At 34.5% G+C, this 14,229-nt stretch overlaps 1 protein-coding gene across 1 annotated transcript in view; it reads right to left on the bottom strand.

The window, feature by feature from the left end:
• LOC150109932 (salivary peroxidase/catechol oxidase-like) overlaps positions 1-14,229 on the bottom strand; it is an 86,776-nt gene that overhangs the window by 18,068 nt on the left and 54,479 nt on the right. The window lies entirely within an intron of this gene.

Raw genomic sequence — 14,229 nt, 5'->3', positions numbered from 1 at the left:
CTGATAGGAATGCAGGAATTTTTCTCACTTGGAATTATAGGGAAATCGACCAGAGAATGCATAGAATTTACAGACAACATTCCATTATTGGATATAGAGAATTAAAAGTGTACATGGTGGTTGAGCGTAATGGAGTGCCCTCAAGCGGTGAATTCTTGGACTGCATGTAGGTGTCACGTAATTATATTAATGATAATAATAATGAGCTTCGTTGTTTAATCGCATATGAGATAATTATATATAAATAATATAACAGTAGATTGCTTGAGAACATCTCCTAGTATTAATTTAAAGATGCTGTAGATTTGTCTTAAAATGCAAAAATATAAATTGAAGTTATTTATATCTAGAAAGCTATATGGTATATTTAATTATATTAGCGAAAATAAAAGAAATTTCATATTAGTTTAGCAATTTATAAAATAATATGTACGTAGCTCAGCATTAAAATAAATATTTCTTTAATAAATAAAGTGAATATTAAACAATTTCTTGATTTTATTTTAAAATTTTAAGTAATTTACAACATTAAATTTAAAAAACAAATTATAACAAAAACACCTTTTAATTTTAAAAATAAGTTTCATACAAAGATAAGCCTGACAAAATTATTCAAGCCAGAAAGGTCAATCCAATACCCTTGGAGGGTGATGGAATGCAATGCTGTGGCCAATGAAGTTCTAACTGAGGCTTGGCTATTGCTGTTACCCTCCTGCCATGATCAGAGCTTTAATAGCTCAATAACACCTTATCCCTACACTGTCCTCTACAGATAACGGGGAAGATGAAAAGCATTCTTGCTTCGCCCCTTTAAGCCAGTCCTTATAAGGACTATTCAAGCCAGTTTATTTAAGTCCTTATTTAAGCTATAAGGACTAATTACAACATTTTTCTTTATGGTATTATATTATATTATTTAAAATAATACCTTCCATCAATTAGTCAGTAGGTTTTTTTTAATTTGGAAAGCAATTAATTTGTTTACAAAAGGAATAGAAGCATAACAGGATATGTATTTATGATCTTTAGCTTTAAAGGTACCTGTGGCGTAATTATAAATTACATGATAATCACATAATCACGTTAATTAACTTTAATGAAGTGAAAGTGCAGATATTTCATACTGAAAATAACAGTAAACATCAGTGTGTAGAAACCAGCAATCAAAGGAACCGGATTACAAAGTATATACAGCAGTCGGTGGTTTACCAATAAAAAATTGTTGCCGAGATACCAGAAATATAAGGGATTCGAACCCTGCGGTCTGTTGAAGCATCCTGAGGTGTTTGAACATAGGAGTCATTTCATTAGGGGTGTAACCATTAAATTCCATTAACCTTTTGATAGTGAGAAGTTCTTGTAGGCTTGAGGGAGAAGAGCACACCTTATGTGCTCTGTTAATTAAGGACTTGATGACACCAATTTTTTGAGTGGTGTGATGAGCATACGTTTGATGGATGTATCTGCCAGTGAAGGTAGGTTTTGATAAACACTAGTTGACAAATTACCGGAGGATGTGCGTGTTAGGCGGACGTCCACGAATGGTAAACTACCAGCCTTTTCTTTTTTCATGGTGAAATGAATGCGTGTGTGAAGGCTATTGATCTTTTGTAGGGAAGTGGTAAGTACCTTTTGAGAACGAGGCCAAATAGTAAAGACATCATCCACATAACGAAACCAATGAGTGGTTGGTGATGAATGGATCAGAGCAAAGTATCTTCTACCTGGTTCAAAAAAATAGTTTGCCAAAGGTGGAGACAAAGTGCTATCCATGGCGGTACCTTCAACTTGTCTATAGATCTTGTTTTTCCAGTTGAAATATTCTGATTGTATAACAAATTCAAAAAGCTTTGCAATATCAGGAGGGTAATCATCATATAGTAAATTAACAGTGTCAGATAATGAAATGTTGGGAAAGAGAGAAACAATGTCAGAGCTGACTAACTAATTAAATGCTGCAGATAATGGACTGTTATATTCCAACACGTCAGAATGCTTCAATAGACCACAGAGTTCCAATCCCTTATATTTCTACCATCTCGGAACAGATTGGTAATATTCTGAAGAAGCATCATCTCATTCCCACCTATTTTCCTATCAACATAATTTCTCATCTGTTGCAATCTACAAAAGACAAACACTGGCACCTCTGTCATTAGCTGGCAGATACCATGTGAATGTAATCTAACATACTTTGGACAAACAGGCCGTTCTGTAAAAAAAAAAAAAAAGAATTAAAGAACATCAATATTATATCGAATACATGAAACCTCAAAAGTCTGGTCTGGCACAACATAGTATTGACACTAAACAATATCTAGTAGGATAAAGCTCGTCTTCTCCATAGATGCAGGTTTAAATATGAACGCCTTTTCAAACAAAGTTGTGAAGCCCTTTTACATGGGCCAAATCTGAATTGGAACGGGTCTCTCTCTCTCTCTCTCTCTCCCAGGTTGATTTTTAATGATGAATACATAACATTTTTATCTTATGTATCCATCAAAAATAGTTGTTTAATAATATTTTAATAATATTATTTATTAATACTAATTTCTAGCACGCGGTAACAGTTTTTGATTGGTAAACCACCGACTGCTGTATGAACTTTGTAATCTGGTTCCTTTGATTGCTGGTTTCTATATACTGATGATGTACTGTTATTTTCAGTACGAAATATCTGTAATTTCATTTCATTAACGTTAATTACTGTGCTTATCGTGTAATTTATTATTTATAATTATTCCACATGTACCTTTAAAGATCAGACTTACAATCCTTCACAGGAAAGAATTCACTAAACAAGCAGGCAAGATAGGAAAAATCGGTCACCTGGAGCTCACACAATTTATAAATTCGCGCAAGTTTTTCCTTGATACGGAACCAACTTCGAGGGACTGAAAAGATTTAGGATCTAATATTCAGTCGATTTTAGATCTTTAAAGAAGGATTTCAGCTATCCTCGATGACAAATTACTGGATATCGTTCTTCTTATTTATAAATGAATTTATAAATTCGTTTATACAGGGTGTTCGGGATAAATTTGACAGTTTCGTAAGGAAAAAGAAAATCTTCTTTGTATCTATTAAATTTAATGAATTGACAAAAAAACATTACAGGCAGAGTTAATTACAATACTATCAACAAGATTTACTCAAAATAACCACCATTAGCATCGATCACAGCTTCAATTCCGCTTCGGAACCTCGAACAAGCTGATGCTACAGTCTCCCTGGGAAGGGCCGCAAAAACTGTTTTAATTTTATCCATTAACTGGGCTTTTGTATTACTGGAAGTGCGATTGGTGTCTTTTTCAACTGCGCCCCATACAAAATAATCCATGGGGTTAAGGTCTGGGGAGTTTGGAGGCCAAACATTTGGACTGGTGAAGTCGTAGAAATTTTCAGACAACCATTTTTGACTTTTCCCAGAGGTGTGGCAAGGGGCCGAATCCTGCTGCCATACATACGGCCTACCATTGGCTACCCTTGTTATCCAGGGCTTGACTACAGTTAGCAACTCCACGAACAAAGCCCTAATTCCAATGCCAGGGTTCTTCACCACCTGTTCCTGCAGATTTGCGAGGAATTCTGCTGTACGAACGCAATCAGATCGTCTGCTAGGGATCTTTCTTCTTGCTACATCCTCGTAGTCACCATTGCAAGTCTCTAGTTCATTCCTGATTGTTTTTACTGTATTCAGGGAGCATTGGGCAGCAGTCGTAATATCCTTATTTTGATGGCGGGCACGAATCATCATGATACAAGTTATTCTCTTCCATGATTCAGGTGGGTTCCAGCTATCCATCCTTTCTGACATCTTGTATATGAATGAAGAAGGGTCCAAACTTTTAAATGAAGAGAAGTGTGTGTTAATACATGTAACTTACGGAAAAATATAATTAATTATAAATATGTCAAATTTATCCCGAACACCCTGTAAATACGAATGCAAAAATACCGTAAACCAAAATTACTCCTGACAATATTCCCACTAATAAATGGATTGTGAATATTTCTGGTCGCCCGTTATCTGATGGTGTATTAGCTAAAGGCCATGGCTTTGTCTTTTCTGTGGTACCAAAATGCATACCGTGTATTGCATTTTTGCATAACATCGAAAGCAATCTGTCAGTACTTTCCAGCGAAGATGCTAATAAACTACCCTATGAAGTTGCTGCTTCACTTTTTAAAAGCAAATTACCTCTATGTAATTTATTGAGTGCTGAAACCCGGGCGCTAGTTTCATTTAAAAAAAAAATAGATGTATCTATTTTGAAAGCATATAAAGGAAAAGCGGTAGTGATAATGGATAGGCTGAGTATGAGAGGAAAACAAACTGCCTTTTGCAGGACTTTCACCTATCAAGAAATTAATTATAACCCTACAAAAACGCAAAATCAAACAATTAAATAAGCTGCTTGTTGAAGTTGTAAGCTGAGATCAAAATACTGTGGACAAGTTGCGAACTCATTTTGGAAGAACCCCACGTTTATATGGCCTCCGAAAAATTCATGAAGAAGGTTATCTAGTAAGACCCATCGTGAATTGCAATGACTCTCCCACCTATAGAATTGCTAAATTTCTGCCACATTTATTAACTGCTCACACTGGACAATCCAGATCATTCATCAAGAATTAGACACATTTTCTTGAAAAGAATCAAGGATATTCAAATACATGGTCGGATTTCTTAGTTAACTTTGACATTGTTTCCCTCTTTCCCAAATTTGTTATACAATCAGGATATTTCAGCTGGAAAATCAAGATCAGTAGACAAGTTGAAGGTACCGCCATGGAGAGCCCTATGTCTCCACCTTTGGCAAACTATTTTTTGAACCATCTAGAAGATACTTTGTTCTCATCCATTCATTACCAACCATTCAGTTCACCATGAAAATAGAAAAGACTGGTAGTCTAGCATTCTTGGACATCTGCCTAACACGCACATCCTCCGGTAATTTGTCAACCAGTGTTTATCGAAAACCTACCTTCACTGGCAGATACATCCATCAAACGTGTGCTCATTACACCTCTAAAAAAATCGGTGCTATCAAGTCCTTAATTAATAAAGCACATAAGGTGTGCTCCTCTCCCTCAAGCTTACAACAAGAATTTCTGGCTATCAAAAAGTTAATGGGATTTAATGGTTACAACCCTAATGAAATGACTCCTATGTTTCACCACCTCAGGATGCTTCAACAAACCGTAGGGTTCGAATCCCTTATATTTCCGGCTTCTCGGAACCGATTGTGTGTTTTCCGATCAAAAAGATTTCTCATCTGTTGCCGTCTACAAATCATAAACTGCCACCTCTGTGATTAGCTGGCTTTTACCAGATACCGTGTGAATGTAATCTAACATAATTTGGACAAACAGGCCGTTCTGTAGAAAAAAGAATTAAAGAACATCAATATTAAATCGAATACATGAAGCCTCAAAAGTTTGGTCTGGCATTACATAGTATTGACGCTAAACACAATATCCAGTGGGATAAAGCTCTTATTTTCCTTACATGCAGGTTTAAATATGAACGCCTTTTCAAAGAAAGGTGTGAAGTCCTTTTACATCGGCCAAATCTGAATCGGAACGAATCTCTCTCTCTCTCTCTCTCTCTCTTCCAAAAGTTTGGGAGAATTTTATCTTATGTAACCATCAACAATAGTTGTTTAATAATATTTTAATAATATTATGATTTATTAATACTAATTTCTAGCACGCAGTAACAGTTTTATTTGGTAAACCACCCACTGCTGCATGTACTTTGTAATCCGGTTCTTTTGATTGCTGGTTTCTACACACTGATGATGATGAACTGTTATTTTCAATACGAAATATTTGTATCTTAATTTAATTAAAGTTAATTATTGTGGTTATAGTGAAATTTATTATTTATAGAATATGTATTTTGAAGTAATAATTAGCTCCAAACGTTCAGGCGCGAAAGGTTTTTGAAGAACGACGCAATATGACGGCTTGATTTTTAATGCCTTTAGGATTAACCTTTCGGAAATTTTTTTGAATTATAGCTGAATTAGTTACAATTCGCGAAAGGCAATTCTGTTTCCTATAGACTACAGAATGACCTTTGTTAACCGTATACATAGGTTAACAAAGTTTGGTTGATTTGTTAACCAGGATTATATTTCTTTGCCTCCTGAACAGTGAATTTTATTAAATTGTATTTTTAAGAGAAAGATAAGGTAGGTTAGGAGATGGGAAGGTAATATAAAGGCAACTTTGATGCTATGCTATGTTATCGAATTATCATATATTTTTTCCTGTTATATGTTGGATTATAAGGCAAGATTACGGATCCCTTGTATTCTCTATTTGAATAGATATTGAGTTCCTTGAGACTTGTGTATTATTCATCTTCCGGCATTCCTTTTGAGATAGAAGAATTTACATTCTTTCCCTTCTCTATGTTACTACAGAAAAGGAACCAAGACCATATCTCTCTATCAGAGCTCCACCTATCAGGGTATTGATTATTTCCATCTTTTTTTGTGTGTGCAGGTGGTAGTGATATGCAACACGTGTTGGGTTTCGGTTTATAGAAAATATGAATGTTTTCTTTGAAGACCTTTAGGATTTTGTAAAAGAAATTTGGTAATGCCCTCTTATTTTCAAGTTCAAGCTTGAAATATATGTTTATCCAGTTATCTTGTTGAAACTGCCCAGATAATGAATATGTCATCCGCATAGTGTAATCATAATTTTGGGGTTAATATGGTATCAGTCCTGAAAAGAGAACCAGAACAACTATCATCTAAAGTCCAAAATATACACATACGGGCTATCGAATTGGAAACCTTTATGCAGATGTACGTAAACGTCACTTATGTAACTGTAAGCAAAATACTTAGTCGCGTGGGTCACCACGTGTTCTATACGATTACTTAAAAATGCTGCTGGAGAGTAATCGTCAATAGTGTTGATCACAATGGGAAAAACATGGCCCTACGATTTTCAAAACAGCACAGACTGGTTTCTCAAAAGAAGACACATTCCTGGTGTTTAATCAGTTGAATAATAATCGACATTGCTTGTTTAAGAGGCGTAACTGTGGTCCTTAGACAGTCTGTCAGAAACGATATCGCTGTCATCTGAAAAGGCTTGTATAGACAGAACTTCCGAGCGTTCAGCATTTGACTGAAGCATTTCATGAACGCTGTTCCCGATCCATATCTTACCGAATGGATCGGGAGCAGCTCTGGAGATAGGAGAAGATCAGTATTGACAGTCGCATACCTATACGATAACATGATATTAAATTCTTCTTTCACTACGCGTTATTCCCGCTTCCTGTGCAGGGTCCGCGTGTTACATAGATGTTTATCGAACATGATATTTTATTTAATATCAGGTTCGATAGCATGATATTAAATAAAAGTTCCTAATTCAGTGGTCTGCATATGTAGTTTGTTTAATCTGGCCAGATGATGATCATATCAACTATATTTTTGATATTCTCCTTGACTTTCTAGAAGTTCTGCGTATCATTCTTCCAGTCATAAAATAACTTAGTTTCAAATGGAAATTTATTCCATGAAAATGACTCGGATAAACTGGAAAACTTATCTTTCATCTGTAGTTATTGAAGAAATTGAGTTTTTGTATCTTACGTGAAAATCCATGATGACGTTGGGATTATAAATGAATGAAATATCGGTGCTCCTATTATAAGTGGGAAACCAAAAACTACTACAGGAGGGCAGGTCAGAGTGGTTCAAATCTCATCAAGAGCTGTGTCAAGAAGCGATTATCCTTTTTATGTTTCGAATATGTTTTCCACTCTTCTCATCCGGGAACAGTTTTTTGTACTCTATTAATTTCGTACCAGATTTGTTGTTTTCTCCTGAAAGCAAGGAATCTGTTGCCTTAAAGAACAGAACTTACAGAGAAGAGAACCAACCATTATTTCGCAAACTTTACACCCAACACACTGATAAATTTCAATTTTTTTCCTCATCTCGGAGTACGCTTTCAAAAACTTTTGTGTGAGATTTCTATTAAAACATTTTCTCCTTGTGATTTTTTAACTAGAATGGTAGGTAAGTCAAGGTTCAATCCTCGTCATGGCGAAAGAAATATTTATAAGAATGTTATACAATGAGCAGTAAGCCTATATATGAGAAGGCAGATATTGCAAATCTGACTTATTCCTCGAGAAAAATAAATCAATTCTCATTGTATACAAGCAGTGGAAATATAAACCCGTTTTATCTCCCTTCAAGTGTTACTTGTTTCTTCATTAATTCTAAATAAATGCATTCTTATTCAATGAATTCTCGTTTTGTTCAATGATACACCAAAAACTGTGTTTGAAAAATTTTATTTCATTGGACAAATCGTATTCAGAAACCTGAAGACGTTTGTCGGATCTAATAGAGTACATCTGTTACACTACATGTGTAGTGTCATGCGATACTACACATGATACCATACATATATGGTGTGGTGTCTTGCGATACTACACATGACACCATACATATATGGTGTGGTGTCTTGCGATACTATACATGACACCATACATATGGTGTGGTGTCTTGCGATACTACACATGATACCATACATATATGGTGTGGTGTCTTGCGATACTATACATGACACCATACATATGGTGTGGTGTCTTGCGATACTACACATGATACCATACATATATGTGTGGTGTCTTGCGATACTACACATGACACCATACATATATGGTGTGGTGTCTTGCGATACTATACATGACACCATACAATACATATGGTGTGGTGTCTTGCGATACTACACATGACACCATACATATATGGTGTGGTGTCTTGCGATACTATGCATCACACCATACATATGGTGCGGTGTCTTGCCATGCTACACATGACACCATGTATGTGTGGTGTGGTGTCATGCGATACTACACATGACACCTTACATATGGTGTGGTGTCATATGATATTATTAGGAAAAGGTGTTGGTTTCATTGAAGGTCACTTCGTTATAGGTCCGTTCCGGTGTTCTTTAAGAGCAAGGAGTGCACTGAAAGAGAAAATAATATTGGATAAAGAATCACAAAACATGTGAAATAAAAAAAAATAAAAGTTTAAAGTTTGAAACAATGGAATATATAATCAGCTTATGCTCATGTTTATACAGATAACATTTATATTTATGTATGATATGGAAACACACCCTCACAAGAACCGAAATCAAAACCGAGATTGGATCTCAATTCGCGTAACTGCGTTATGCGAAATGACACATTGGATATCGTAGAGGAGATCAGTAAGTTTCAGAAAGTTTTCAAACTCAAAAACTAGGAAAAATGTTGAGAGCTGACTTGAATTCACGGTGGAACCAACTAACGTTTTGTGAACAATGTGTTAGTTTCGTGCAGTGTTCGGTTTTTAGTGAACGTAAATCTTGAGTTTCCGTGGTAAGGCTGTCCTGCATGCGACCATCTACCTCATCTTTATTTAAAAACACACAAAGAATTTACTGTAGAACATATTTCGTGCGTGTTAGTATGATAAATGGAGATCTGATGTTGCAACTGTATAACCTTTGAAAAATTAGACCCTAACAGTAAATAGCGAATCTGAATGCCAAAACATATTAATCTATTTTAAAATTAGAAATATAATGACTGGACATTTTTTACTATTTAATGAAGATCAGCCTTTTGTTTTTTTAGTGTAAGCATTTGGAAATTGTTTTTGTTTTTTTGAAGTAGAAATGGGAATTATTAAGTGATAGGCGAGTCTCTAGCAACGCCATTCCTTCCTTTCTTTCTTCTGGCCAATGATTTATACTAAAAGACTAAAATTCGAACTAGTATCATCTCCACCTCACTCTGCCTCACTTATCTACACGAAATCCTCATAATCAAAGACTGCAGATTATGTTACAAAACAGTCAGTAAAGAGTATAATAATAATGAAGATACTGATATTAAAACAAAATGTGTTTATGCAAATAGGCTGTAAAATAATAAGCTATGATATTGATACTGAAAAAAAAATATATTTATATTTAAAAAAATCACTGTACTCTACATTTAGTACTGAACAAGAAATGTAAAGAGGAAGGAAGATATGATAATAAAATAGTAGTTAAAATACTAAAATAGAATGTGAGGTTCAAGTTCTTTGAATGGCGTATGGTGAGTCATTTAATATTAAATCGTTTGAGGGAGAGGTTGACTGAAACCTCCCTTCCTGGAAACACTTAATAATATATATACTGTATATATATTTTTTGACAATGACAAAATTTATTATCCTTAGTATAATATACAGCATAATTCCAAATATATAATGAGGTATTACTATTACAGTTTCACTACATATATTCAGTACACATTAATGTTATTAAAGGTTAAGACAAAAGTATTCGTTACACGCTGTTAAGTAAAACGTTAATAATAATGATGATGATTTTTTAAATAATAATAATAATAGTTTATTATCTCTCCAATAATTACATGAATATACTAAAATTTAGGCAACAATGCAACTTTTTCTTGCGAATGGTTCAATAAAAATTATAATTACTTGTAATATCATTACCATTTGCAGAATTTCTCATTGACACAAGTAAAAAGCATATATTATTACCATTAATAATAATCATAGTATACTTTACACTTAATTACTCACAATTAAACAAGTTAAATAATATTACTTATGTTGCAGTTTACATAATAATATTTTTTAAAATTTAAATATATAAATTAAATATATAATTTTAAATTTAAATATATAACTGAAGTATTACTATCACATTTTCCGTTTACTACGAGTATTCATTACAGAATGTTAAGTAAATAATGTTAGATAAATACTACTACTACTGGGGTGTAATGTCTCAACTGCATCCTCGAAGCTTTGTAATTAGCTTATCTGAGGATGGTTACATATATATATTATTGATTTGGTTGCTGTGATGGAAGTAGGCAGGTGTTTGGGAGGTAAAATGAGTGATCTGAAAGGTCTGATCGAAATGAAATTGCCGATATATCCTGTGTTATTGCATGATAGTTCACATTCTTTTTTATTGTGGGCTTCTTTTTGAGTTAATTAGGAGGCTTTTTTTCACAGTGGCAGCCTTTCTATGTCTTCTGAGCTTTTAATTTGTATCAGCTTTGAAGTTTGTAACTTCCTTATGAATACCTTGGCATCTCTAGTTCACAAAAATTGGTATTTTTTTTTCTATTTTTGCTTTTCTTGCTTGGTACAACAGATTCTGGTTGAATGGTGTTAAATATTTGGATAGGAAGATTGGTGTATTGTCTTGCTGTGCCTTCAAGCCCTTGGCAACTGTTTTTTTCTTCCTGCTGGCTTTTATGAGATTGTCTCTTGTGGACTTGCTCGTAAGATGAATTATGACTGGTGCAGGTCGTGGCATTGGTTTTTGCTCTCTTCCTAGGAATCCGATTTACGGTCTGAATGGGGAATATCAACTGCATGGCCTAATTTTAAAACATCTCTGTGAGGTTTTCTGTAGGTGCAGTTTCAGGAAGACCGCTTATGACAAGCTCTTCTTTATGTTGTTGCTGATTTAAACGTTCGTATTGTAGTTTTAGAGAATGAAGTCCTTGACGGAGTTCGGATGTCTCTTTTATCAAATTGTGTTGCCTGTCATTTAGTGCGTTAATGCTCATTTTAATGTCTTTTACCGTTTTCAACACTGCTAAATTATTATATTTTACCAAATCTTCTAGTTTTTTTGTTATTTGTTCGTTCTGTTTATTAAAGAGTTCTTGCACAAGGTCTACTAAACTGGCTTTTATGGTCTCTAGACCGTTTCCTATTAGTATATTTTAAAGAATTGAAATTACAGGACTCACCATATTATTATTATTATTATTATTATTATTATCAATATTTTTATATGTCAGTAAAATATCTGCTTCACTGATCTGGCCGATTTTTTTAGTGCAAATGACATCTAGAAGTAACTTAACAGCTAGCCAACGAAAAAATGGATGATTGTTCCTGTTATCTGTCGCCATCTCGTGGTAAAAGCACTTGTTATGGGAAACCTAGATATGAGTCCTTTCAGATAGTTTGATTTCAACTTTCCGCTTTCGTAGTCTTCCTATATTAGATAATCAAAATTTAAGTGTGAATTATAAATGAATTTTTATCAAAATATCAGAGAATTACGCTGTTCCTAATTCGGGAATCTTGTTTATGTCGTAGTTAAACCGTAGCGACGAAAGACTTGTGCTTAAGTAAGACACACGTAGCGGTCATATACAGCATAACCCTTTGTTCTTAATAACAAATAATCTTTCTCGAGATTACGTAAATTGATTCATTGGTTGATTGGTCAAACGATTTCTATTGACGAATTAATTCCTATCCCACTAATAAGTGGAATAGGTAAGCGATGGAAAAATTTATATATTAAAAATGTATTATAAAATTAAAAAATAAAATAAACAGGACCCATTTCAAGTTAAATTCTTTCTAGAAAAGTCCTGTTTTTCGCATCTTGATAGCAGCTGAAAGATGTTTTCTAAATTTTAATTAAATTCGCAACTAATTAGTTGGAGAAAAATTCAGATTTTATGCATTTAAAAGAAGCACAAAATGTAAGATGCATCTTGGGCTAAGATAAGTATGTGCACAACTATTTAAGGAACACTCAACAAAGCACGCTTACAATTTACAATAGGCCAATTTATTACTTTACATTAATAACCATAGTAATGTGTGAGCCAACTTCTCTCTTTAACTCCACCTGTTACAAGTCAAGAGGCAACTGGTGACGTTAATGAATTATTCCGACTATTTAATAAATAAATAAATAAAACGGAGTTATAGAGACCGTCATAATTTCGGTTCTAGTCACGAGTACAGAGACCTCTCTTTCTATCTCCATTTTGTTTAAATTTTATTTATTTATTTATTTATTATCAACTATTTCTCAAGACAATCCACGTTTGGCGTACTCCTCTGTTTTTTCCAAGGACCTCAACAAAATCGGTCGTATAAATCAACAGTTTCAGACAGTAATACCAGTTAGGATTATGAACACAAGACAGCCTTAGTTGTGTGTTGTCATCTCTGGATCTTAAAATTGTGTTACCATTCATGAACTACGTTTTTATTAAATTTATATTTTATCTGCATTTTTATTATTTTTTATCATAATCTGAAAACGTTTCTCTGAAAACCTAAGATAAAATTTTTCGAGCCAATTCTAACCTTCAATAAATAGGACAGCAGCCTTACACCGGTCAATGAAATTCATATTGATAATTAAAAGTAGCAATTTCACCCGCGGCTCCATACATATAGGTCCTGCGTCCGCATCGATTCAGATAAGATGGGTGAAGCAAAATACGAAAAGCAATTTTGCTTCACCCATCTAGCCAGAAATGTTATTTGGGGTGCAGGCTTTGCCATGCGGTTACATCAGCGTAAACAAAAAGTTATTGTCCGCATCGGGAGGTGTAATATATAAGGAAGTGATTAAAAGATGGCGACTCGCGTGTTAGTTTCATGTATTTATATTTTTGATTATTGATGGTGAATTGCGAATCTGATAATTTTTAAGCGATTTATGCTTTATTGACGAGTATTATGTTCACATGTGTTGATCAAGCATTTTGATCACGAAAATTTTTGTAAGTTGCAGGTGAGTAAATACTTTAATTTCCAAATTTCTAGTTCCATTGGAAACCATCTTCTAAGCCTAATCATAGGCCATACTAAATTATATAGCGTACTGCTGGACGGGATTTTCTAGTGGATCCAATCCACAGGATTACTGTAATTTTCTATAACGCTTCATTACCATGGCAAAATCTCTAAACGAGACCATTTTCGAGGAGTTTTATAATGAATTCCTCAGATTGGGAAAACTGCTGAGTGATGGCTGGCAGGGAAAAGTTAAGCTTTTTGACTCATTCCTACCCTCTGCAATCACAGAAGATAACTCGGACGATACAAGTGAGGAGCTCATTACTCAGTTGCAGTCTCCCGCCAGACTTTGAAGATGTTCGTGTGCGCAAGAAGCGCAAAACCGCTGACACAGAACCTCCCATAGAATTTGATATGGATGAGGATACTCCCAGTTCTAATCCCTCGACCGTCACGAAAGAGAGGGTTCCACCGATAGTTCTCCGGGAAAAGAAAAGATGGACACAATTAAGGTCCACCATGATAAACTCAGATACAGTATCTCTCAGCCAAGAACACTGATGATGGTATAAAAACTCAGCCGGCTACTGTGACA

This window comes from Typopeltis vanoorti, chromosome 1, assembly GCF_054136105.1.
Source record: "Typopeltis vanoorti isolate ZY-2024b chromosome 1, IOZ_Tvanoo_1.0, whole genome shotgun sequence".
Lineage (NCBI taxonomy): Eukaryota > Metazoa > Arthropoda > Arachnida > Uropygi > Thelyphonidae > Typopeltis > Typopeltis vanoorti.
The sequence above is the reverse complement of the archived record's forward strand: the minus strand, read 5'-3'. Positions and strand labels throughout refer to the sequence as shown.